This window comes from Artemia franciscana, chromosome 13 (genome assembly GCF_032884065.1).
Source record: "Artemia franciscana chromosome 13, ASM3288406v1, whole genome shotgun sequence".
Taxonomy (NCBI): domain Eukaryota; kingdom Metazoa; phylum Arthropoda; class Branchiopoda; order Anostraca; family Artemiidae; genus Artemia; species Artemia franciscana.
This window is the reverse complement of record NC_088875.1, coordinates 43,426,234-43,453,941: the sequence shown is the minus strand read 5'-3', so window position 1 is coordinate 43,453,941 and position 27,708 is coordinate 43,426,234. Positions and strand designations below refer to the sequence as shown.

The following is a 27,708-nucleotide window of genomic DNA, read 5'->3' as shown; positions in this document are numbered from 1 at the left end:
CCGCTACTAGCTGTGCGCTATTATTGCAAAAAGGAGCATTAATTTATTTATTTAACAGACAAATGTTGAACAAATACATTACTTGGTACAATGAATAAATGTATATTAAAGTTGATAATCCGTCCAAATTAGTAAATATTGTGCCCGAAATGAATTCAGAAAAATTGAGCTGGTTGGCAAATCGTCCAAATGATATGAATCACTTTTAAAAGTAAGATCTAAAAAACAATTGAGCATAATGGATTTCAGGAAAAATGTCTTGTTCAAACAGTTTTAGGTTAAAATATTGTGATATCCTTTTATATGTATAACATATTTTCTGTAACTTTATTTTTTGAATAAATCCCTCCTCCCCCCTTCTAAAAAAGTTAATTAAAACTTTATTTATGACACAAACTTTCCCTGTAGAAAATATAGCCAAAATGGTAATTAACAGATTTAGGTCTCAGTGGAATTACTTAATATACATTTACAATAATAATGTAAGACTGTTGCTTGAATTCCTCCAAATGCAATTCAAAAAATTCATAAGCTATTAAAACACTAATGACAGAAGAAATGTATATAATGTATTTCTGTCATTATAAATACTACTGACAGAAAGGCCTATATAATGCCATTTCTTTTTCAAAGTCCAAAAAAAAAAGTTTCCCTCGTAATTTTTTGATTTATTATTATCATTATTTTATTTTTAGGAGCTTTAGAAGCAACTCTCCCCAATGTTAAAGAATATCGTATTGAAATAGATAATCGCCTTACAGACGTAGATAGTCGGAAGTTGACATTCGCAGCACAGTCAGATATTAAATTTTTCACTCCTGCATTTCGTGATGGACTTTTCCATGTCGAACTAGGAAGTAAAATTAACACAGCTGGCTCAAGGACCACAATTGGACGTGTAAGTATTGGAATAGAACATAAAATATTTTAGTTGACCAGAAATACATAAAAACACAAGCTTGGGGACAATACACCTGCCTAGTGGCATACTTTACAAACAGAGCAAAAATGAGGCAAACAATCACAAACAGAGACAAAAGGCATCTTAAACAAACTCATCTGTGAAAAAAACTAATCTGGGCTTTCATTAGGAATTTTGAATTCTTCCATCTTCACCTAAGATGGTCCTGGCTTTTAATTCTGGATTTATTTGTACCCCATGTGTGAGACTGGCTTCCTTCTATATTTCATAACTCTTAAAATTGATCATGAATTCTTATATTCTTCAAGACGTCTAAGTTATCACCCAAAAGTTAATCTGACAATACTAAACAATTGGACAGCTTAAGAGAGTATATACAGGAAGATCCTCAGAGGCTGACCCTCAGGAGCTGCTCCAGGACATTTCTAAACCCTCATTCCTACATCTCCAGCAATTTGCATTCCTTTCTTTTTATAATAAGTAAAATGATAATTTAGTAAGCCACATTGGTCTGCCATAACAAAGAAAAAGAAAATAAGAATTTGGTTTTATGGGGCCGAGGAAAATACTTGACGAAACAAAACGGATATACTTTGAGCTTCAGCGCTATAAGAGAATGTTAAAAAGAAACGCTTTCACATTTCTCAAAAAAATGTGTACAAAAAAAAACCGGATGAAATCAAACCATGGAAAAAGCAAACATAAAAGCATAAATTCGAAGTATTAAAGAACATAAGAACCAAGCAATGTGGAAAACACCAAAAATTAACAAACAGAAAAAAAATACCAGAAAAATTAAAAAAATATCAGAGACAAAATAAAAATTATATCAAAATGAAAAAAATAAGATAAAACAATATTAAAATAAAGAAGACAATAAATAAAATCAAAAAATGAAAAGCCAAAAATCCTAATTTCGGAAGTGAGCCTGTCACCAAAATTTTCGATTACCTAAAAACAGTATTTATCGAACAATGCTATATTAGTAACTCAGTTAAAAAAAATTATTTGATTCGCTAGTCAAATGAACCCAGTTAGGTAGTTTGGGGAATAATGTGAGAGATTGGTTGCACGTGTCTCCTTATGATCGCGAGAGTGACAAGGGATTTATCTTAGGGAAGAATATAATGACAGCTTACTGTTTAATAAAACCATAATAACAGTAACTTACTTTAAAATCGTCAGTTTTCTGTTCAGAGCCAAAGTTAAATTTTATATTTACATATTTCAAAAACCTTTCTGTATTGCTAGGCCACACCTTTGTCATAAATCAAACTTATGACATCCTGATCGAAAAATAGGCTTTTGGGGGCAATAAGGGGCTGGGAGTATACATTGAAAGCGTGGGTTACGACGCAAATTATTTCCAAAATTGGTACAAAGAGTAACACGTTGGGCCGCCAAGGTAGAGAGGCGGAATTCCTTGAGGAGGAGAGTGTAAGGCATTTTCATTTTCCTTGATAGGGATATCTGTTCATTTCACGATTCTTAAATTTCACTTTGTAATATGCGCGTGTGCGCAAAAAAATATCTTATAAATTATTCAAGGGGGAAGTCCTCACGGCCAGTTTCCCAGTTCAGATCTTTGCACTCAAGCCAAATTGGATGGATTAGTCCGTGGTCCCAACAAGAATATATGTAATGTTTGAGGAAAATGGAGTCCCAGTCTTGCAGAAACAAAACAACACATAGAGAAGGATCTGTAAGGTTGGATAAGTGCAGGCTGGACTGCTCATAACCCTTTTCTGCCATAAAAGAATAAATTTCGTTGAAAACTGACAGCCTGATCAAAAAAATGTTATGAGGCGGGTAGTCAGAAATGTGCTCAGAAAGGGCTATAAATGTGGTCAGCAAGGGTTGAGCACATTTATGTTTAGGGTTTTCATCTTTTTGAGGGTATTATCAATTCAAAAGAGCTATCAATTCTGAATTATTCTTTGTGTAAGAGGTTGATCTGTCCTTCTAATGTACCATATACCGTAGGAATAAGGAATTCTGTCAACACCCAAACTAATAAACTTCGGTACGCGATCTTTACCCAGAAAAATTTGATTTAACAGTTTTATCAGGTTTACAATAAGTAAAAATATCATTTTTCTTTAAATTTTCTATAATTGGGTCTTAAGCCCCTTTTATAGAAGGAATACCAAGATAAACTAAATTTTCCTTCATTTTTTGAGTTGTCTCCATCTATGTTTGTAAGTTCTCTTTAATACGCCTTTCAATGACAGGATTTATTCAAGAGATTGGGTACCCGTTTCCAAATAAGACATCTTGAGGTGGTCAAACTCTGAGTCAAGAACATGCCCTGAACATACTCTATCAACTAAAAAAACTATCAGAAACTACCTCTCTCTTCACAGTAGGAGAATGATTAGAAATATCATCTAACTACCTGTCACTATATGTAGGCTTTCTGTATGCCTCGAACTCAAAACATTTAGCGTTCCAGGATGCCAAACTATCTAAAACAGGAAGAAATATATTCACCTCCAGTTCATCAGTAAATTGAAGTATCATATCTAAGCGATTAGGTAAACCAAAGAAAGATTCTAGAGATTTTTCCTTATGTTCCTAAAAATAAAAATTAATTAATTTTAGAATTAAATATTTTATTAATACTTGTGAAAAACGTAACATAAACTGTTCTTCAATGTTTATCCTATCATGGAAAATCATGGAGAGGGGTTGCTCTTTAATTTAATATGTACTTTGTTATTAGAAGAAGGCCTTTAGGCTCCCCTACAGCTTTGGTTGTTAGTCCTAAATCCTACCCAAAGCAAATATTGAAATTGACTATTAAAAATAAGATTAAAGACTTGCACCTTGTGAGGCATGAGCATCAACCTCCTTTCAAAATATAGTACGTTCTGCTCGATCATGAGGCGTAAACCTGATTGCATCTATCTATATTGCTCTTGCCAGGTTTGCACAGTGTACCAGATATAATGATTTTTTTTTAACTGAATTATAACAGCTATTATAGGTTGATCTTTTTATTTTTTTTATTTTTTTTTAGTGTACTTTTTCTGTTCCACGTCTTGGCCACAATATTGATGGCAAACTCAACCTACTCGTGTCCTCAGATTCGTACAAACTAGTAGCCACTGGACAAAAAGGACCAAGTCTTGTCAGCCTTTACTCTGAAGGGAATTTGACTTTACTTGGAAATAAAGCAAACATCAATGGTCTCATTCATGTGAAACTCAAATGGACTGGAAAGAAGTTAAATTGACTTTGTATGCTGGTAATATGAATATGGCAGTTGAAGCTAAAGCCTCAAATAAGGAAGTTTTAGAAGTAATGCTTTCCTTAGATACTCCATTTAAAAGCTATGGACCTTTTTTTGTTTTATGTAGACGACAAGTGAGTGGCTGATTCTTTTAATTTTTGTCGTCAAGTTTTATGTTCAAACTCTTCTGTTTTCGTCTTATATTGAAGTTTAGAACTGGCTGTTAGAACTTATAGTTAGAACTTAGCTGAAGTTTTCTGTCCTATTTTGAATTTATTTGTCCTATTCAATTTTTGAGAATTACTACATTTAGGCTTGTCATAGTAGATTTATTAGACTACTGCTCAGTAGGACCTCCTCCAAGCCACTCAGCACGTCCACAGGTGACAATAGAGGAACATCCTACACATACGTAGGGTACTTCTGCAGGAGGAACAGACCAGGGGGGTGATCTTGTCCCTGGGAGTAGATAGCATCGAAGAGCATCACCAAGTGTTGAGAACCGTGCTGCGACCAAGATGGGCCCAGGATGTCTCAAAGCCTACATTCATGCTGGAAGTCCCTGGGACTTCTTGCCGTCCGGTTCTAAACAGGCTTAACCGCTTCAATGTAGACTTGAAAAGATATAGTGGACCCAATCCTCTGTTATTATCCGGGTCCATAGCTTTTCCTGAGGCTAAAATAACTTCAATGATTTAAAGAATATGAAAATTGGATCTTGGAATGTTACGACGTTAGAAATAAACTACCTTTTATAATAACTTAGATCTTAATACCCAGGTTGATAGAAATAGAGATAGACGGTATCCTAACTTAGGTAAATTTGTTGTAGGAAAAGAAAAAAGCAATGGCTACAGACTGCTGCAATTTTGTAGGTATAAAAATCTAATTATAACCAAAGCAGTGTTTGGTCATAAAAGGACCCATAAGTTAACGTGATATTCACGTCATTGTTAGACATCAAACCTTATTGATCATGCTGTTGTTAAACGAAGACTAGCAGGATCAATGAAAGATATTAGCGTATTTAGGAGTGCTGTTAAAAGTAAGGATCATCATCTAGTAGTGTCTAGGGTTAATTTAAAGCTGTAGTTTCGGAAGAGTAAATACCTCCTGAGAAGTTATGATGTTTATATAATCCAGGATAAAAAAAATTTGAGAGGAACTTTCCAGGAACAGTTGAAAACTAAACTGGAGAGTATAAAATTTGACAATATAGAAGATGGATGGAATAATTTTAGGAAATTTTAGGAAAGTAACGTCGTGATTCCAATGTGACGTCGTGATTCCAACAGTTAGAAAAGAGTAACTATTTTTCTAAAGAATATTTTAAAGTTTTTAGAACCTAAGCAAAATGTTGGTATGTCTAACTTATTTCTCAGACATCCCTCCTCCCCCTGATAAACACCAAAAAACAATAGACAGACAAGTGTGGAATAGCAATAAACAAGAAAAAGTTGGAAAGCAACTTTAAAACCTGAAAAACATCACAGAAAAAAAATGCTAATAGAATCTTTGTGCTATGATTTCTCTATACAAATTACAAATAGTTTTATTCTGTCTATGAAATAGTTAAAAAAGTGAACAATATGAATAAATAAATATAACAGTAATTAATCCTTCTTTGAAGATACAACTTCAAATGGTTTCAGTGGGGTCTGGGGCGTAATTTGTTCAAAATATAGTGCATGGAACATTTCATAATTCACAAAAAATTTAAAAAATAGTGAATTAGCTAAAAAATTATTATATATAGGGCAGAAAACCATGATTGAAAATAAAATGTCTGATTAAGAAACTGAACCCTTGCCATTCTAATTCAAAGTTTAATGCACTAGTCACTTAACTGCGGCGGCTTTTGATCAAATTCAATCTATTTGTTCTTGTAGGGTCAAGTTGTGTAACTTACAGCCCTTTTCTCAAAGACTAAGGAGAGCTGTGTGATCAAACAGTTCGTGGTAACTTCATAGTAGATTCGCCACTATATTCATAGTGGATTCGTCTAACAGACTTTTATGGCTTACTAAGGGGAGGGGGAGCATCGGGAGGGGTTCTTGTAAATTCCCTGTTATGGGTTTTAGACCATAATTATGAAAATGGTACCGTTTTATACTTTCAAACTTTTCTACTTGAGAAGTGGCGCCGTTTTTAGACCTATTAAATAAAAAATAAAAAAAGTTTTTTTAGAATGAAAGTAAGGAGCAGCATTAAAACTTAAAACGAACAGAAATTACTCCGTATATGAAAGGGGCTTTTCCTCCTCAACGCCTCGCTCCTTATGCTAAAGTTTGACTCTTTCTCTTAACTCTATTTTTAAAACAGTAAGAAACTTTAGCGTAAAGAGCGGGGCGTTGAGGAGAAAAAGCCCTTTCATATACGGAGTAATTTCTGTTCGTTTTAAGTTTTAATGTTGCTACTTACTTTCATTTAAAAAAACTTGTTTTTTTTATTTAATTTCTGGACGTTTTTGAATTAATGCATGTTTTGATCTTGGCTCTCCGCACATAACTAATTAAAACGAAATTTGCATAATAATTAATTGAAATTAATCGGAAGATTTTGAGAAAAAAGGAGTGAGGGAGGAGGCCTTGTTGCCCTCCAATTCTTTGATTACTTAAAAAAGCAACTAGAACTTTTAAATTTTTACAGACGTTTTCATTGGTAAAAAATATACGTCACTTACGAATTAATTTACGTAACGAACTTCTATATTTGTATGTTTTGTTGCATGTATGAGGGGGTTCAACCCTCTTCGATACCTCGCTCTTTACCCTAAAGCTTAAATTTTGTCCCAATTCCTTAAGAATGACCTCTGAATCACAAAGGCCGTAGAATAAATAGTTGAAATTACTAAAAATACTTCAGCGTAAAGAGTGAGGTATAACGAGGAGGTAGGCCCCTCATATGCGTAATAATTTTTGTTCGTTTTGAAGTTTTAATACTGCTCCTTACTTTCAGTAGAAAAAACTTTTCATATTTATTTTTTCATTGTTTTACAAATAATGCTAGAAAATCCTGCACCCCCTTCATTGAAATTCTCTTCCCCCATGACAAGTTTCTCAATCGAAATATTTTCCCACGCAACCCCCCCCCCCCCCTAAATAAAAGAATCCCCCTGAAAACGTCTGTACACTTTCCAGTAACCATTACTATATGTAAACACAAGTCAAAGTTTGTAACTTGCAGCCCCTCGCACGGGGACTGCGGGAGAGTAAGTCGTCTCTAAAGACATAGTTATTAGGGTTTTCGGCTATGGTGAATAAAATGGCTATCTCAGAATTTTGATCCGGTGACTTTCAGGAAAAAATGAGCGAGGGAGGGGGCCTAGGTGCCTTCCAATTTTTTGGGTCACTTAAAAAGGGCACTAGAACTTTTCATTTCCGTTAGAATGAGCCCTCTCGCGACATTCTAGGACCACTCAGTCGATACAATCACCCCTGGAGAAAAAAAAAAAAACAAAACAAAAAACAAACAAATAAACACGCATCCGTGATCTGTCTTCTGGAAAAAAATGCGAAATTCCACATTTTTGTAGATAGGAGATTGAAACTTCTACAATAAGGTTCTCTAATACACTGAATCTGATGGTGTGATTTTCGTTAAGATTGTATTACTTTTATGGGGTGTTTTCCCCTATTTTCTAAAATGAGGCAAAATTTCTCAGGCTCGTAACTTTTGATGGGTATAACTGATCCTGATGAAACTTATATATTTAAAATCAGCATTGAAATGCAATTCTTTTGATGTAATTATTGGTATCAAAATTCTATTTTTTAGAGTTTCGGTTACTATTGAGCCGGATCGTTCGTTACCACGAACTGTTTGATATGGCACTTACGGATAGTAGAACTGATAAAAAGCACGTAGATATGAGCAATAGCTTTCAAATGAGCCATTAAACATATCTCTATGAAGTTCTGGATGCCCACTTGAGATTTTTTCTCAAGGGATTTTTCCACTTGAGACATGATACGAATTTGCCACCTGCAGATGGTCGAGACACCTCAAAAAGCTTTGTCTAATTTTAGAGGGGTCCAGGAGAGGTCTGTTGATTTTTAATTAAAATCAAGTAGTTGCGGGCATCAAGCCATGGCTAGTTGTAGAAAAAGCCAAGAAAGATAGTCTGTGTGGGAAGTAAATCTGGCACAAGCCCTTTTTAGGTTTGCTTAAAGTAATGTCATTTCACTTGTTGATAAATAATTATATCATCCATTCGTCCATACATACATCCTAGGGCAGAACTAAGGTAGATAGTCGTAGAATTAAGAACTAAGCTAGGTCATAGAATTAAGCTGATTTTCCAACTTAGTACGTTCTAATAACAAAGACTGCATAACAGCAAATGGAAGTCATCAACGAGTGAATTCTCATTTATCTGATTTTTAAGGAATGAATTGACTAGTTTCCTAAGGAATGACCGGTTCCCACATAACCGGTTCAAACAATCAGAGTTCGATTGTTCAACAATAAATTCGAAACAGAGACAACTTCAACATAATCTCTCCAATTCAGTATTATGGCAAGGAAGGAACAGGGAACAAAAAAAAAGTACCATATCAACAAGAAGTCAGAGGCAATACTATAGCATTGCCAATAATAAAGAGCAATACTCCTTCAACATTTTATTATTTTTTTGTTTTCCTAGAGGCACTTCATATGAAGATTTCAGATCTGCACATTTTTACCATATAAGGTATTTGTAGAAGAAATGGTTGTATAAACTTTGAAGGGGACTCGGCTCATTCGACTGGAAAATGAAAGCTCCAATGCCTTTTTGAAGAATTGAAAGTGATCAGAGGGTGACAAGCTTCCTTCCCGACCCCCTCTCATGCTCTTTTACCCGAAATACATCCTGTCAAAATTTTGAAATACTGCAGAGGTTCCTGACACCCACGTGAAATCCGATATTCTACTCCAGTCACAAATTAATTTGAGTCATTTTCCAGGTGTCAAGGGCAACTGTGCCGTCCTACCCTTGAGAGTTGATCAACTTTGTCCTACAAAAAATTAACAAAGTAAACTTCCAAGTAAATAAATCCGTATGATTTTTGTACCTAAATATTATTTTAGTTAAGGTTCCACCCCTAACTGAGGATGACCTGGCCCCTTTGTTCGATAGAATCGAATATAAGCGAAAACTGAACAAATCAAACCGCACATATAGTCTAGGAAAACCGTGAAAAAAGGGGGGTTAACCTCAAACAAATTGCTATAAAAATGATTATTTCAATACTAGCTCTTTCACAAATTTAAGTTTTTTTAGGTTGAATTTGAGGTTGAGGCACAAAAAGTTGATTGAGTAAATACCAGCAAATGAGATGAGATATGTCATTCCTGCGCTTTGTTTTTGCTGATGAAAATGAAACTAAATGTTTAAATTCAAAATAATTGTTTTGGGTTTAAATCTTTGAGAGAGAGTGAAGTTGGGGTGGGGGAGGTTCTAGGAAAATTCTAAAGAAAAAGGGGTCAACCTCAAACAAATTGCTATACAAATGATTTTTTCATTAGCCAACCCAAAAATATATTCTGATTCCAAATCAGAAAAGTTTACCACTCTATCTCTTTCACAAATTTCACATTTTTGAGGTGGAATTTGAGGTTGAGGCAAAAAAGTTGATTGAGTAAATACCAGCAAATATGATTAGATATGCCATTTTCTACGCTTTTTTTTGCTGATGAACATGGAAATAAATGTTTAAAGTCGAAAGAATTGTATGGGGCTTAAAGCTTTGGGAGAAAGTGAGGTTGGGGGAGAGGTTCAGCCAGCAGATGTATATTAAACGGCATATGGCAAAGCATCAGCTGCCTCGTGCCTTGGTAACAGCCAAGAGTGGGTCCAAGTAAAGTCCAGTATGCCTGGAACCTTAGTTTTGTGACTAAGATGAGTAAGTGAGTACGAATGAGGAGGAGAAAGGGAAGTTGAGACACATATTTGACAGCAGCAAATAAAAAAATTCTGTCAAAGAGCTTCCCTTAGCTGAGACCAAACACTAGTTTCAAATCAGAGATGAATACACTCAGATTAAATGCAACACAGAGATTAATTACATAAAAATTGCAGATAAAAATCACAGCAACACAGATATTCATTGGATAGTGGCAAAGCTATTCAAAAATTTTGTCTTTTTCTTTGCTACTATCATTTTCAAGGTTTCTGGCATCCACTGTTTCGCAGGTAGATTTTAAAGGAACAAGCAGGAACAAGATTGTAAAGGAACAAGCAGTTAGACTTGTTCCTTTACAATTGCCACAGGCCCAGGTGCATTTTAAGCCATGCTTTTTGCAAGAATATCGCAGAGTCGAACACTCACTCTTGCAATTACAGGGAAACACAGAGAGAAGGGAAGGCAGTGCTGGTGAACTATCTGAATACACAGGTCGTAATTCTTCTTTTCGAAAACTCTAGCCAAACTCAAAAGGATCCAGCCGAAACTCGACATTATTCCATGCTTGTACTTGGCTGTAAGCTGAAACTGAATGATCGCTTGTTGACGGGAGTTTTTTTTTTTTTTTTTTTTTTTGCCACTACATACATCCCAGAAATTTCAACTTTTTTCTAAGAATTTCCTGTAGCAGACTTGGTCAAGACTTGTTTCATTTTCAAAGGCCTTAAATAAGATAAGTATGGCCTTCCATCCAGATTTTCTAAGGTAATTTTTGTAGAGCCTGAATTAAAATGGGATAGTTGTGGGCATCAAGTCATGGCTAATTGTAAAAAAGCCAAGACAGATAGTCCAGTTGAATGAGAAGCAAACCTGGCATTAATCCTCCCTTTATTAGGATTGTATAAAAATGATGTTAGTTTATTTGTTAATAGATTTTTCTTCTTTTTCCGATTTTTTCCTTTTTTTTTTTGGTTAATTGGCATCCTAATTCTACTTGCATCAAACATTGTTCCTTGAAGTTTCTACTCGGTCATTGACGGTATCCAGATTATGAAATAGTATCAACCACTATCTGAATAAAGAGCGTATCGTCACCCATAGTAACTGAAGGCTCAAAAACACGTTCAAAAAATTGACTGGTAAGAAAAGTTTTTCGCTTAGAGGTAATTAAGAAGAGGAACTGCTATATGATTCTATCTTAATAGTGAAAGTTACTAAGAATTTTTTTTTAAGGAGCTTTGAAAATGCTTGAAATCCCCCAAAAGTGGTGGTGGATTAAAGTAAAAAATGGACCATTGAAATAGCAATGGCCGAAAAGCCTAGACCAGAGATTTTTTCCAACTTCCCAGAGTTTTTTTTTTCTAAAAGAAATTCGCTAAAATAAAAACCCTCGATCGGAAAAACTTAGACCTAAACCTCGAAATATATGGTAAACTGCTCTTTTACATGAATCCCATCACCTATTTTGGGAAGTCCTAAAGGTTTGTTGCTCGATCAGAGAAGAAGCGATTGTGCTGATGGAATCGCCAAAACAGTTCGACGATAATCTTTGAGCGGCCTCTGGCAGGGACATGGGGAGATAGCCGTTGAAGATTTGGAAGTACTCATTTGAAAGTCCTTTGGAAGTACTTATTTGGAAGTACATTTAGGTCAACAAAAATACATGGTAGCTTGAGATGGTGCGGCTGTTTTTGATATAAGGACAGAATAAACCCCTGTAATCATTGCATTAGCATGTTTCTGTACTGCCTTAAGAGTTCTTTTGGTTTTATTTTTGTAAAACAAGGGACTCAAGTCTATTTCCCATGGCAACGAGCCGTAATCCATCAAACAATTCGTGGTAACAAACTGTAGTAAGGAGCGACCCGGCTCAATAGTAGTCGAAACTCTAAAAAACAAAATTTTGATACCAATATATGAATCAAAAGAATTGAATTTTAATGCTGATTTTAAATATATAAGTTTCATCAGGTTTAGTTTTACCCATGAAAATTGCCTGAAGAAAATTGCCTTATCCTCAAAACAGGGGGAAACACCCCCTAAAAGTCATAGAATCTTAATTAACAATTCAACGTATCAGAGGACCCTATTGTGGAGGTTTCAAGCTCCTATCTGCAAAAATGTGGAATTTTGTATTTTTCACCAGAAGAAAGATCGTGGATGCGTTTTTATTTGTTTTCCTGTTGTTTTTTTCCTTAGGTGTGATCGTATCGACCCATCAGTCCTAGAATGTCGCTAGAGGGCTCATTCTAACGGAAATTAAAAGTTATTGTGTCCTTTTTAACTGACCAAAAAAATTGGAGGGCAACTAGGCCCCCACCAGCACTAATTTTTTCCCAAGGTCACTGGATCAAAATTTTGAGATAGCCATTTTGTTGAACATAGTAGAAATCTAATAAATATGTCTTTGAGAAAAACTTAATCCCCCCCAGAGTCCTCAGGGGAAGGGCTGCAAGTTACGAACTTTGCCCATTGTTTACATGTAGTGTTGGTTATTGACGAAGTATACTGACGTTTACAGGAAGTATTTTTTATGGTGATGGGGGGGGGTGGTTACGTGAGAGGAAATTCTTATGGAGGAATTTATCACGGGGGAAGAGAATTTTCATAAAGGGAGCATTGGATTTTCCTGCATTGTTTAAAAAAATGAGAAATTAAATAAAAAAGTAAGTTTTTGAACCGAAAGTAAGGAGCAATCTTAAACCTTAAAACGAAGAGAAATGATTACATTTTTAGGGAGTTCGTCCCCGACCTCAATACCTCTCTCTTTACGCTATAGCATTTTTAGCAATTTCAAAAGAGCTATTTATTCTAATCAAACGACCTTTGTGATTCAGGGGTCATTCTTAAAGAATTTTTAAAAAATTCGAACTTTAGAGCAAAGAGCAAGGTATTGACTCGGGGGCTAACGCCCCTCCTATTCGTAATAAAAATATGCAAATCTAGAAGCTTGTTAAGTAAGTTAAATTGTGAGTTACGTATTTTTATTACTAATAAAAACTTAAATTAATATACAAGTTTCGTTTTAAGTATTCATGCACAGTGAGCTAAAATCAAACCCTGTGTTAATTCAACAACGTTCATAATTTAAATAAAAAACCAAGTTTTTTTTAACTGAAAGTTAGGAGCGACATTAAAACTTAAAAGGGACATAAATTATTCCGTATATGAAAGGGACTGTCCCCTCCCAAACGACCCGAACTTTATAATAAAGTTTTTTTTATTGTTTTAAAAAGTACAGTTGTGAGAAAGAGTCAAAATTTAGTGTAAAGAGCAGGGCGTCGAGGATGAGACAGTCCCTTTCATATACGGAATAATTTCTGTTTTAATGTTGCTTTTTATTTTCAGTTAAAAAAACTTACTTTTTTATTTATTTCCATTTAAAGATACGCTTAACACCTTTTTAAGTTAAATTTTAAATTCAAACGCATAACCAGTTTTAACTGCCAATCAGAATTTTTGTTGAGTAATTTTTTTTCTACACAATTTTTTTTAAGTTAAATAATAAAGAACTTTTAAAACTATGGACGCTCAGGAAGAATTTGGCCACATGTTACCTTTAGACTAAAAGAAGTTATTGGTAAACTCTTTGGAATTTTGTATTATTGCTTTGCTTTTTAGAGCACTTGAATTCCACTAAAAGTCAAACTAGGAAAACAAACACTGAATCAAAAAAAGGTGTGGGTGGGGGGATGGGGGGAGTTGTACATGTGAGGATCCCTCCATGTAAGAATGTTTCATGGGGGAAGGGAATTTTGCATGAAGGAGACGCTGGATTTCACAGCACTATTTAAAAAAGATCAGAAATTAAATAAAAAAACAAGTTTTTTCAACTGAAAGTAAGGAGCAACATTAAAACATACCAGTCGAAAGAATGATTTTCTTATTGCTGAAGATGGTAAACTGTAGATTTCGTATGTAGGATTTTCGGCCTTGATGATTCGACTGGTGCTAATTATTTCGATCCGATACCATTTCTAGGAGTTTTAAATCAAAATTACTAGAAATCTATTTTCGTATTTAGCTTCCACCATAAAGAGTGATTGAAATAACATTTACCATTTTTAATTAGCTTGAAATAGGAATTCCTCTTCACTTGGCAGTTTTTCAAAGAGCGTTTTTTTTTTTTGTTACCAAGGGCTAGGATTTGATCTGTACTAGGTTACCCCTAAGAGGGGAACAATGATAGGGGTTGAGGATGGTCGCTATTTTTACTGAGAATGAGAGAGGGCAATATGATTTTGATTTTTCTTTGGGGTGTGTGTGTGAGTGTGATTGCGATTTTTTTTTGGGGGGGGGGGACACATTTTCCTTGATCCTCACAAAAGGGTATACGGTTTTAAGAGTTTTAAAAGGTTTTATAAAGACCCTTAAAAGGTCTCAAAAGTCTTTTTAAAGAGTTTAAAAAAAAGTATTATTTCAAAGTTTTAAACCTTAAATTTCATTGTAGCTGGTTTCATTATACGGTGAGACACGGTATGTATGGTTAAATATATGCACCAAGTTATTCCTCACGACTTCGATCTTTCAGGAAAATCTTCTTTTCCTGGGGGCAAGAGAAACGTTAATGGGGGGGGGGGGGGTATAAGCTATATTTACCCTGTCTCAACAAAACAGCATACACTATAGTATTTTTTTTCTTTTGTATAGCGCTGGTATAATTTGCATTAGCAAATTAGTATTAATCCTCTAGACTTTTTTTTTTAGTCTAAAAGATGTACGGCTGAAAATTAGATTTGAATATTAAAGAAGGGTATGTCAAGAATCTATCGGATTTCAGAAAAAAATGTTGATTTTTTTTCTCTTTCATTGACGTCCACAAACAAAACTTATTTAAGTGTCGCAAAACACTAGCTTGTTCTTTTGAATTAAATAAAACAGCAAGTTTTCTTATATGAAATTAAAAAAAGACAATAAAAACTAGTATGGACATGAGTATTCGCACTTAAGAGGGGAAGGGGGGGGGCTCTTCCCCTTTCAAACCCTTTTTCATCTAAAGATTTAATTGTTTCGCTATTCCTTAAGAATGTTACTCAGACAACAGAGTTGTTGAATTGGAATGAAAAACATTTTAGAGCAATATAAATCTTTAGCTCAAAGAGGGAGGAAAGGGCAAAAAAGGGTGACACCCCTTGTATATAAAATATTTCCTGATGGTTTAAGTTCTGATGTCACTCTTTACTTTCATTTGAGAAAATTTGTTTTTATTATCTAATTTCTGATTGTTTTTCATAGTATACCAAGGGTTTCATCCCTCTCATTTTTAACTTTAAATGCGAATTTGGCTTATGAATATCAGTGCTTCGAGAAAAAAAAAAGTTTATTTAGTGCATTCGACTTTTGGGATAATATATAATTATCCAAATTAAACTCTCAAATATTTAATTACCCTCCCTTCTGCATTCGCCACTGCTGAGTAGACATAGTGATCCGGCCCTCTAAAAGATCATAAGTCAGTATTTTATGGCACATGCTGCGCCTCAGATTTTGTGTACAAGAGTTACTAGTCCCTGTGTGGTTGACCGGAGGAAATGCACAGCATTACCATGTGTCATAATCTGAAAAATTCCAGCAGACATATACATATATATATATATATATATATATATATATATATATATATATATATATATATATATATATATATATATATATATATATATATATATATATATATATATATATATATATATATATATATATATATATATATATATGTATATATATATATATATATATATATATATATATATATATATATATATATATATATATATATACAGACATGACTGCCTGTCCATGGATTATTCTTTATGGTTGATTGTGTATGGCTATGCTGTTTGACCTATGTGATTGCATGGATGAGTAGGGTTAAGGCCTCATTCAAGTGCTGGTCTATATTAATCACTAATTTAGGAGAACAATCTTCCTTTTCTCCTTCTGTCATTTATATATATATATATATATATATATATATATATATATATATATATATATATATATATATATATATATATATATATATATATATATATATATATATATATATATATATATATATATATATATATATATATATATACAGACATGACTGCCTGTCCATGGATTATTCTTTATGGTTGATTGTGTATGGCTATGCTGTTTGACCTATGTGATTGCATGGATGAGTAGGGTTAAGGCCTCATTCAAGTGCTGGTCTATATTAATCACTAATTTAGGAGAACAATCTTCCTTTTCTCCTTCTGTCATTTATATATATATATATATATATATATATATATATATATATATATATATATATATATATATATATATATATATATATATATATATATATATATATGTATATATATATATATATATATATATGTATACATATATATATATATATATATATATATATATAATATATATTATATATATATATATATATATATATATATATATATGTATGTATATATATATGTATATATATATATAATATCCCCAAAATTAAGTCTATCTATCCAAGGGTAATAATTTGAGCTCCTACCATACAATAAAAAGAAAGATTTACCATAATTCAAATTTAACTTATTAAGCCTCCTCCACTTTTTTACAAACTCCGGACAGGAATAAAAACATAAGAATAAAAAATTTTTTACGTAAGCTGATTTATAAGTTACGTATATCTTTTACTAATAAAAAGATTAAAATAAAATTTAAAGTTCTAGTTGCCTTTTAATTAAGCAAAAAATTGGAGGGCAACTAGGCTTCCTCCCCCGCTCTTTTTTCTCAAAATCATTCGATCAAAATTATGAGACAGCCATTTAGCCAAAAAAAATAAATATGCAAATTTCGTTTTAATAATTCCTCTGCGGAGAGCCAAAATCAAAACATGCATTGATTCAAAAACGTTCAGAAATTAAATAAAAAAAACAAGTTTTTTCAACTGAAAGTAAGGAGCGACATTAAAACTCAAAACGAACAGAAATTCATTCGTATATGAAAGGGGCTGCTTCCTCATCAACGCCCCGCTCTTTACGCTAAAGTTTCTTACTGTTTTAAAAAGAAGAGTTGAGAGAAAGAGTCAAACTTTAGCGTAAAGAGCAGGGCGTTGATGAGGAAGCAGCCCCTTTCATATACGAAGTAATTTCTGTTCGTTTTGAGTTTTAATGTCGCTCCTTACTTTCAGTTTACTTTCTTTCAGTTTACTGACTTTCAGTATTTAATCAAAAATAAAAGTGGACCTAATACTCAGCTTTGGGAGACACCTATATCATTAAGACTTTTTAAGTTACTCTTTTTCCACCGACATCTACTGTGATTTTACGTCCTCACAGGCATGATTTAATAATTTGTAATCTTTTCCCACTTATGCCGGAATTTATCATTTTGTCAAGAAGAATTTCATGGTTTAAAGTGTCAAATGCTTTTTCACATCATAGAAAACAGTAGATACATGGAAATCATCATCTAAACAATCATTTATTTCTAATAAAAGAACCGCAAATTGCGTGTTCTGTCGAAAGGTTTGCCCTAAATCCAAATTGATATCTGGTAAAGAAATTTATTTTATCCAAATAGCTAGACATTCTTTCTTCTAAGATTTTTTCAAACCCTTAAGAAAATGACGATAAAATTGCAATTGGACGAAAATTACACGAGATTTATCACATTGTTTATGCAACGGAATTACTCAGGTAATTTTCCATCTACTAGGAAATATACCTGAATTGATACTCAAATTGAAAATGTGGATAAGTGGTTCAAAATAACTCCGGCAATACTCTATAACAATTTTGTAACAACTTTGATTTCAGGTTTATATATTAATACTTGATAAATAGTTACAAAAATCTGGTAGAGAGTCAAGCTTGCTGATTAGTTCATAGAGAAGAAAAGAATAGAGACAGAGAAAAGTGACAATTTCTGAAAGGAGACAAGAATGTCAATCGCAGAGTAGGCCATTCCTTGACAGAGCCAAGTGTCCCTCAAATACCCCTATAAGCCATGTAGGGAAATGTTATATGTTATGTTATGTGATATATATGATATATATATGTTTTGCGAGCGTTTGGTAAGCAATTCATACTTCATATTTATTTTAGTGCTCTTTACAAGGAACTTTTGATTTCCAATTGCATGAGCCCCATCCAAAGTGTGTACGACCCCCCTCCCCCCCCCCAAGGAAAACCATTTACAGAATCTTAACATGCCATTCTTTGACGGAGCTAAGGGTCCCTGAAATTTCCCTATAGGCTACGTAGGGAAATGTTACATGTTATATTCGAGCGTTTTGTAAGCAATACACACTTTGTATTTATTTTAGTGCTCTTTTGATTTCCAATTGAACGAACCCCCTCCAAATGTATACAACCACCTTTCTAATGAAAACCTTATACAGTATCTTAAAAGTAACACATTGGAAAAGTATTCACGAGACATAAGGTAAGAGCCGCAGGTGTTAATGTTTACATATGCAAATCACGCAACTTCACGAATCCCTCTCGTTTCGCAAGTATAGTTGTTTACATAGTGAAATTCAAGGGAACCATAGAAACAAATAAGTCTGGAAATGAGATTAGGGTGGAAGACCTAGTTTAGAGAGTCAACAAAAACACGCATCACAACCACTCCAAGGAGGGATTTTTCAAATGAATCCATCAATCTAAATTAAGAAGCATACTAGCATGGGAATCTAGCAGGGGATACAAAAGGTGATACTTTCCTGCGGTAATTCAAGAGATAAGGAATTTTAAAGTCCATTGCTAGTAACTGTTTGACGCAAACTAGACAAGAACAGGCTAGGTTAGGTATTGAAGTCAGTGAGGTGTTACATTAGCATTATTGCACAGATGATTTCACTAAGAAGTTACAGACCCCATATTTAAAACCGAATGACACAGGGTTCACCTTAATATTTCTAAGGAAGGCATTTCCGAGGATCCTATTCTTTCCCCATATTCTTCTTTAGTTTTTCCCCAACTCCACTTAAAGCGCGGGACAGGTTACTTCAGCTTCAGGCACCACTTCTACTTCTACTGGCAAAAACTATTAAAAGCAGCCCCTCTCCATTTTTCATGCCCAATACCTATTTTAAGCAATCATGGCGTCAATGTTACTATTTTTATTTGTTTTTATTTGAATTACACAGCATCCTACATGCCTTAAATGTTGGGAAATCATGACTCAGGAGTCTGTCAATTAAAAAACAAAGACACTCAAACCAGAACAAATTACTACAGCTGCGCAAACTGCAAAGAGGCACATGCCTCTATGTCATCACAATGTCCTATAAGAAAGCAGAATAAAAATATTTTCCAAATTTTTAAAAAAAACAAATCAGCTACAAAAGAGCCACTACAGCATATAGAAGCTATGCAGACATAATCAACAAAAAACTGGACCAACTTTTAACCCCTAAACCATCAGCTTATGATGTCAGCTATATTGCAGAACAAACAGCAATGAAAATCAGCTTGGGCATTTTGCTGAACCCAGAACTATTGAATCTAGAAACACTACCTCTAACAGATTGAATAAATAAACTGTGTGAATTGGTTGAAAAACTAAACATTCATATAAATAGAAATTAGGTAAACCAGGTAGTACAAATGAACTAAATTCTTAGCCAGAAATGACTGATTTTTTGAAAACATATGGCATGGAACTGCAACTCCATCAAAAATGAAAAGAAATTTTTACTAGATTTTCTGTAATGATCATAAGGTGGATATTATTTGCTTGCAAGAGACATGTCTTAAGCCCTTAAATAGTTCACAGCCAAAATTCAAAAATTACAACTATCTAAGATAGGATAGGTTGGACTCCCAAAAGGGGTGTGGCTTAATATGCATTAGAAGTGGGCTACATTTTACTGAGATTTAGCATTAACATTAGAGAGCATCAAAAAGTTTGAAGCAGTTGGCTGCAAGATCTTTCTGGATAATCATTTAAAACTGAACATAATTAACATCTACAGCCATTCAGGCTCTGCAGCTGGACTTGATAGAAACCTCGACATTAAATAACGAGATGCTGCTCATAATGGGGGACTTCAATGCTCATAGCAGAAGCTGATGTTACTGTCCAATTGTAAACAGAGCTTGAAAAATTATTGAAAGTTTTATGTTAAATTCAAGACTCTGTCTAGCAACCCCAAAAGGTCTCCCAACCAGACTGGATCCAAATACTGGTACATTTACTGCTATCGACCTTGCTTTTGCTGATCAATTACTTTTTAACAAATGTACTGTTTATGCCCCAGATCAAGATGTTCTTATTAGTGATCACCAGCCAATTCTTATAAACCTTAATCAATCAAATTCCTCTCAAAATACACCTACAAAGAAGAAAAGGTTCATAATTAGGAAGGCAGTTAAAGTTTAAAAACTTTAAACACTGGTTAAAGTTTAAAAAAAAAAATAGACTACAGCAGTTAACCTACCGGTTACTGACAGTATTAGTACTGAAGAAAAAGTGGCAATCTTCCAGGAAAAAAATTCTTGGAATTGCACAACAATCCATGACAATGTCAAATGGTAAACCCAAAGCAAGACACTCCTCTCTTTGGTGGACTAATGACTGTGAAGTGGCAAAAAAATAATTTACTAGGAAGAGGAATCTATATAAAAGAATATCTAGCAATCAAAATTATGTACAAATGAAAAAAGCTTACGCAGAGTTCAAAAGGACCATTATTGGAGCTAAGAGAGATAGCTGGAAACAGTTTTTGGAAAAGCTTAGCTTCAAGGACCCAATATCCAAAATATTTTCATTTCTTAGGAATATGAATAAAAAAGCACCTGCTTTAAAAAATAACCCACCACTAAACTTTGAAAACCAATGCTTGGTGAATGATGATGAAAAAACAGAGGCAGCAGTCAAATATCTAAATAGAACTATAGGAAAGGAAGACCCAGACTTCAGTGAAACAAGCCATATTAGGGAAAGGGTGAGAGCACTACCTGCTAAAGACAACAAAGAAAACTATAACAAACAATTTACATACAAGGAATTAGATTTGGTGATTTCAAAATTACCAAATACTTCACCAGGACCTGGTATGATTCATGCAATCTTTATCAAAAGCCTCAATCAGACTTGGAAAAAGTCTCTCCTAGATATTATTAATCAAGCTTGGTCAGAAGGTATATATCCCAGGGGTATATATCATGGGGTATATATCCCCATGAAGCAATAATGATTCCCAAAATGGGAAAAGATCGCTCTAAGCTACAGAATCACCAATTCATAACCCTATTACCAATCTTAGGGAAAGTTATGGAGTGTATGGTAAAAACGAGACTAGATCATGAAATTGATAAAATGTCTTTTACTTAAAAATATACAGTGCAGCTACAGGAAGGAGAAAAATGCCATTGATTGCCTTACTCTGTTGAAAAATTCAGCAGTATATCGTCGCTGTTACGCCTAAAGAACGTAACTGATATTTTTGGCGAAACTGAGTTAATCTGTACTTTAGACTCCTAGGATATTGTGCTACAAGTTTGCAACCACAGGGAGACACAATGTCCACTTGTTGCCGAAATGGCCAACCCCACCCTGGACGTATCTGCAAAACGCTGTTACGCCTAAAGGTCGTAACTGAGTTTCATTGGTTATTTGTCAGTTATGCAATTATGAAATCTGGAAGTTGGGAAATACAAAATCATAATTTGGAAGATTACGGGGCTAAACCTGACCAGACTACGTATCTGGAGGTAAGAGGCTTCCACATTTTCAAACAGAACTCTCTTTCAGGCAGCAGAATGCCAAAGAGGACTGCACTTTCAGAGGAAGAGCTTCAGAGGCTCATAGAAGATGACAATGACGAAGACTTGTCATCTGATTTAGATGGTGATCCCAAAGACAAGGATTGGGTGCCAGACAAGGATGGCTCAAGATTGGACAGTGATGGGGAAACTCCAAATCAGGAAAGTTTTATTGAAGCAGACATTAGTGCTCCTGATCCAACTTTTCCAGAAGCGACTGCCACAGAACTGGATGTTGTTGATGATCAGGCATCAGTGGAAAGAAGGAACACAAAAGAACATCCCAAAAGAAAGAAAGGTTGCAGATGCAAACTTGAGCGCAAAACTATTAATCAAGATGCTCAAAAAGCTATATTCGAAAGCTTTTGGCTGCTAGGCAAGGAGTTAGTTCTCCATGGAGTCACAGAGACAGTTCGTTTTGAAGTGTGTGACAAAGAAGTCAGTTGGTCAGAGAACAACAAATGCCAGCAGTTCACAGTGGCAAAACTCACTCTGTTACACAGTAGAATTGAATAGTACTTGTAAAAAAGTTTGCAAGAAGTTTTTCTTGGCAACTCTGGGGCTTGGTGAAAAGTTTTTTGCTGGATGTGTCAAGAGCTAAACCAATACTGGAACTGCTGGCAGAGATAAAAGAAACGTGTCGAGTCCAAAGAATCTAGTCTCTAAGAGACTCATGGATGATCACTTACTTTACGCCAGAGATCACATTAGCAGTTTTCCTGCAGTTGAGTTGCACTATTGTTGGGCAAATTCTACGAAACTATCTAAGCTCTGAACTTCACCAGTCCAAAATGTATAAATTATACACTGAAACCTGCTTGAGCAGCCAACGAGTACCTGTGTGTAAAAGTATCTACGGAAAAATTTTCAAATTCTTGAACTCATCTTTCCACACTCCCAGAAAGGATCAATGCCATACATGCACCCGATACTACTTAATTACTGAAGGAGAAAAACAGAATGAGGTTGAGTCATTTCAGCAGCACCAGTCAAGAGCAAAGCGTGCTCACGAAGTTAAAAAACAGATGGTATTCTGCACAGTGAGGAAGGACTGGAGAGCGCTATGTTGCTGAATATGGACTTACAAAGAGTCCTTGAAACTTAAAAAGCAGAGACCAGTCCTATCTTTTACAAAAGAAAACTAGCAGTTTATAACATGACGATTTTTAACTTGGTAACCAAAGAGGCTCACTGCAACCTTTGGGACCAGACAAAAAGGCGCCAATGAAGTTGCTATGCTGATGTATAACATTCTGAAAGAGAATACGAGCTACAGGAAATTCTATTTTGTTACTGATGGCTGCTGTGGGCAGTTCAAAAACCAGTATGTAGCCTCCATGTTTTTATATGCTGTTCAGACACTGCATCACGTCAAAGAAATAAATCATATATTTCTTGAAAGTGGCCATTCTCAGCAGGAAGGGGACATCATGCACTCATGCATTGAAAAAGCAGCCAAACACTTACCTGTGTTTTCTATAGAAAACTGGAGAACCATTGGCCTAATAGCCAGAACCAACCCTGAGCCATATAAGGTGCACGTGATCAATGAGTACAGTTTTTGGCTGGACTTCAAGCAAACTGCTGACATTATTTTGAGAAACAGAAAATGGGCCTATGGGGCTGGTGGGGAAAGTCTGCAAGTGAAATGGAATTCGATAAAATGGCTCAACTACTTGATTGAGCGGCCAACCTAGATCCATTTCAGGTACGTCTACAACTCTGACTTTTCAGTCATAAAAGTGAACAAATTGCAACGTAGAATGACACCCAATAAAAACTCCTTGGAGCTCGTCAGTGCATACAAGGGACCGATTCCTCTTCCTCCAGCGAAATACAAAGATCTGATGGACTTATGCCATACTCTTGTAATCCCCAGGACTTTCCACAAGTACTATGCTGCTGTTCCTTCATTGGAATCAACCAGGGACGCCTTGGATGAGTCAGGCGTCAAAGAAGAGGATCCAGAAGATCTTTAAGTGTGTATCCATTCTAATTCGAGTTCCTTGTATTCTTTTAGCTGAATAACAAAAGAATAAACTTGAATCCTTTTGCAATTTATATGTTTGTATTAAAACTCTTATCTGACACCAGGCTAAAATTTCTGTTACAAGTAGATGTTGTATCTACCTTGTAGGCCAATCAGTTTAACTTAGCAAAAACCTCTGTTAACCAGCGGAAAGCCCACATCTTACATACTCAAAGTTTGACTGAACATTACATTTCCCTGCTGATTCTCCTTTTCAAACAGCTTAGTAACAGTCTTTTTTCGAATATCTCAGAAGTGTATAAATGTCAGTTACAACCTTTAGGCATAACAGCGACAATATGCTTGGCAAAATAAAATGTATATGATTGCAATTTTATTGGATGTAAAAGGTGCCTTTAATAGTATAGTCCATCATCAAATTATATCAGGGCTACTGCAAGCAAAAATCAGAGGAAGGATGCTGAAGGTCATAAGCAACTAGCTGATAGATAGGGAAGTAACTGTAAGAGTTGGCAACTCTACCTCATAAGGAACTGTCATAGGGAAGAGAGGTGTGTCTCAAGGTTCAGCTTTGGGACCACTATTGTATAATATCAGTGAATATGACATACCAATTGAAGAATGTGGAGACTCTGGAGCTATCTTTGCAGATGACAATAATATTTGGGCCCTGGGGACCACCTTAAAAGAAGTAAAAGACATTCTGAGAAGCAGCTAGAACACTGGGCTGGTAACCTATATCTGAGTTTCTCTGTAAACAAGACTAGAACCATTGTCTTTACAAGAAGAATAATAGACCAACTGCCAAAATTCTATCTCTGTGGCCAAGAGATAAACTATACTAATCAAGACAAGATTTTGGGTTGTACATTCACCAGCAGATTGTCTTGGAAACCACATATGGATAATATATCATCATCATGTATAAGGACATTAAGTATTAAGAAAATAATGATGGCCCCAACTTGGGTTTAAAACCTGACTTTCTGTTAGAATACTAGAAGAAATACATACAATCAAAGATTGAATATGCATCTGAGATATATTTTTCTGCTCCAGGGCTGACCCTCTGTTGCTTGGACCTAGTGCAAAACTCAGCTTTGAGAATTGCATTTGGGGCAAGAGGAATGACACCAGTTAAATTTTTTATCTCAGGAAGTAGAATAGAAGACCTAGAATGCAGATGTAAAATCAAAAACCTACACTACTGCAAGAGATTATGGTCAGCAAAATCAACACACCCAATCAAGTCACTTATTCTTAAGGCCTACTATGGCCAACAACAAGTATTTAAAGAATGAATCCAATATATTTGAATTCTTATTGGCAATTGCCAAAAACCTATGATGAGTCACTAGAAATTTGTGACATGTTACACCAACCTCCAAAGCCATGCCCAAAACCCTGGATAGTGCAAAGCATCTCTCATGACCTGACCATCCAATATCCATAAATGGTAGACCATAGATATCATTTCTAACTACTTTAAGTGATATATACCATGATTTTTTAGTTATCTATACAGATGGTTCTAAGTTTGACAAGGGTAGGGGGGTAGGAGCAGCATTTGTCATACCTTCACTGAGTGTGTCACAAATATTTAAACTACCAGAATATTTCTCAATATTTCAAGTGGAGGTTATAGCCCTACTTAAGACAATTCAATATATAGCAAATAATTTTAGAAACAACAAAATAGTCATATGTATTTATTCTGAAAGCTCAATCCAAGCAGTTGCAAACTATAATCCATCTATTTCAAACAAAAGTTAAGTAATGGAGTGTCATCTTGCTTATATACAAGTGAGTAAAACTAATTATATACATCTTCAATGGATGCCATCACAATCCAGTATATCTGGCAATGAATTAGCAGATAAGTTAGCAAAGCAGGCAACATCACAAGGAATCAAGCTTGATGAATGGGACCATTCAGAAAATCAAAGGAAAATAGATAAAATTATGAAAAAGGTTGCAGATAGTGCAAAGACTGAATAAACAGCATTTTAGACCTTATGTGGATCAAGAGGGTGGAATTAATGGATACAGCTCTTTAACTAGAAAACAAAGGAGAATACTATTTAGTTTAAGATCAAACCATGCTGGCTATGGAACTTACAAAGCTGAAATATATGGTGAATCCCTATTGTGTGCCAATTGTGTTGATGTGGAAGAAGACTTAAAGCATATTGTTTTTAACTGCCCAAGTTACAATGGTTATTGCTCAAATATACTTGGCTTCTTTGTCAAAAAGAATGTAGCTCCTTCAATGCAGCTAGTACTTGGAGGATTTAAATCAGTTCTTGAAAATGTAGAGATTGCCTACGTCTTAGTGCAGTTCTTCAGTAACATTGGTAGAGCATTAGAAGTTTAATAGTTCTGCTATTTAATTGTTATTTCTAATAAGTGAATGACAACCAAAAGATAAGGCTCTCAACGTGCACAAAGCACAGAGGAGAACATAACAACAACAACAATGAAAACATAGGCAACTCTAACTGTGAAAAAATCAAGTTTCTAGGTGGTATAATAGAGTAGTTATAGTAGATTAAATGACAAAAATTATGCAGTGGTTAAAGTGGAAAACTACTGGTCACTTTATCCTAGCCTTTCCCAGATAATTAATTTTCTTGTAAATAACTTATAAAATGGCAGTTCTGGATAAAACCAACTGGATAGAAGCTTCTTCAGGCAACTAATTATGTAATCATGAGTGTTTTACTCAAAGAGAATATTTTCAATTAAGAACTGTTTTATTTGTCCTGTTTTTTCAAATCCCTAGATGGGTATCAACTGGCATTATGAAAATTTTTATTTTCTGATTGGCAAAAAAATCAACTTTGAAACATTTCTAAATTCAAAGTAAATTAGTCTGCATAGGCTACATTGCTTAAAAAAAAGAATTTTTTGGTGTAATATTTTATTACTTAATCAATTAGTTAAATGCCAGATGCATTGATTTTTGCTACCTATTGTTTAACATATCAAGCCAACTTCAAGGAGAATGCCAATAATTCCAACAATATACAGATGCAGGGAACCAAAGCTGATAAAGCCTTTACTGCTGAAGATTATATCTTGAACAATTCTGAAACCATTCCAAGAGGCACTAGATTCACTAATTTATGCCCAGTTGAATTACAATTTTTAGACTGTTCAAAGAAGTGGGACACAAAATTGAGCTTCAATAACAAGCTCCCTCTCCCTCATGGAAGAATACAAAACTCTAATAACATTGCTACTAAGGATACCAGGAGTGGAAGTAATTCATCATCCCCAGTTGAATGTTATAAACTAGGCCTAAGTGCTAACAAGATTAATCAGGTAATTCTTTTGTTTTTCATATTAGGCTATCCACTTACCAATAAAGTGAACATGCCACTCAATGCCTATTTTTGTGTTCTTTACAAATATAATAATCACTTCTGTCACATATTTAAGCATTTTTGAGCTGTTGAAAATGAAAAAAATATGTCTAGTTTTTGAATATATAATAAGTTTAAAACATTCGTCTCAAACTTACTGTTTCATTACAAATCCATTTTTTATAACGTCCGCTGGTACTGATTTCCACGATTAAGTTTGATAATAGAATTTATGAAGTTTAAAATAAATTTTACATTATGCCGTTTTCTTCCTCCACTGAGTTTAGCAGGGCTGCCAAATGGATAAATTTTGTGTCTTATTCTCCTTCTTCTTTTTCAGCGGGCGCGGGCTTTTCAGTCGAGACTATTCAGCCCTTTTCCTTTTGACTCACTCTGTGAGATGGACAGAGCTACTGAGTTGGTGTGTCCATATTTATCTTGAATTTGCTCAGATTTATCGCAGTAAATCATTAGATACTAGAATTTGAATTATAAGAGAATATACATTGAACTCTGTGCTCTGTGTGAAAGTATGGTCAGCTAGACTCTTGGCTGATA

The 27,708-nt window shown here is 34.6% G+C and overlaps 1 long non-coding RNA gene across 1 annotated transcript; it reads right to left on the bottom strand.

Moving 5' to 3' along the window:
• Window positions 1–118: 118 nt before the first annotated feature.
• On the bottom strand, window positions 119–27,425 carry LOC136034971 (uncharacterized). The gene is made up of 3 exons (XR_010619308.1): window positions 27,309–27,425; window positions 3,318–3,496; window positions 119–218 (listed from the first exon to the last, which is right to left on the bottom strand). It is a non-coding gene; the product is annotated as an uncharacterized LOC136034971 (long non-coding RNA).
• Between the last annotated feature and the right edge of the window lie 283 nt (window positions 27,426–27,708).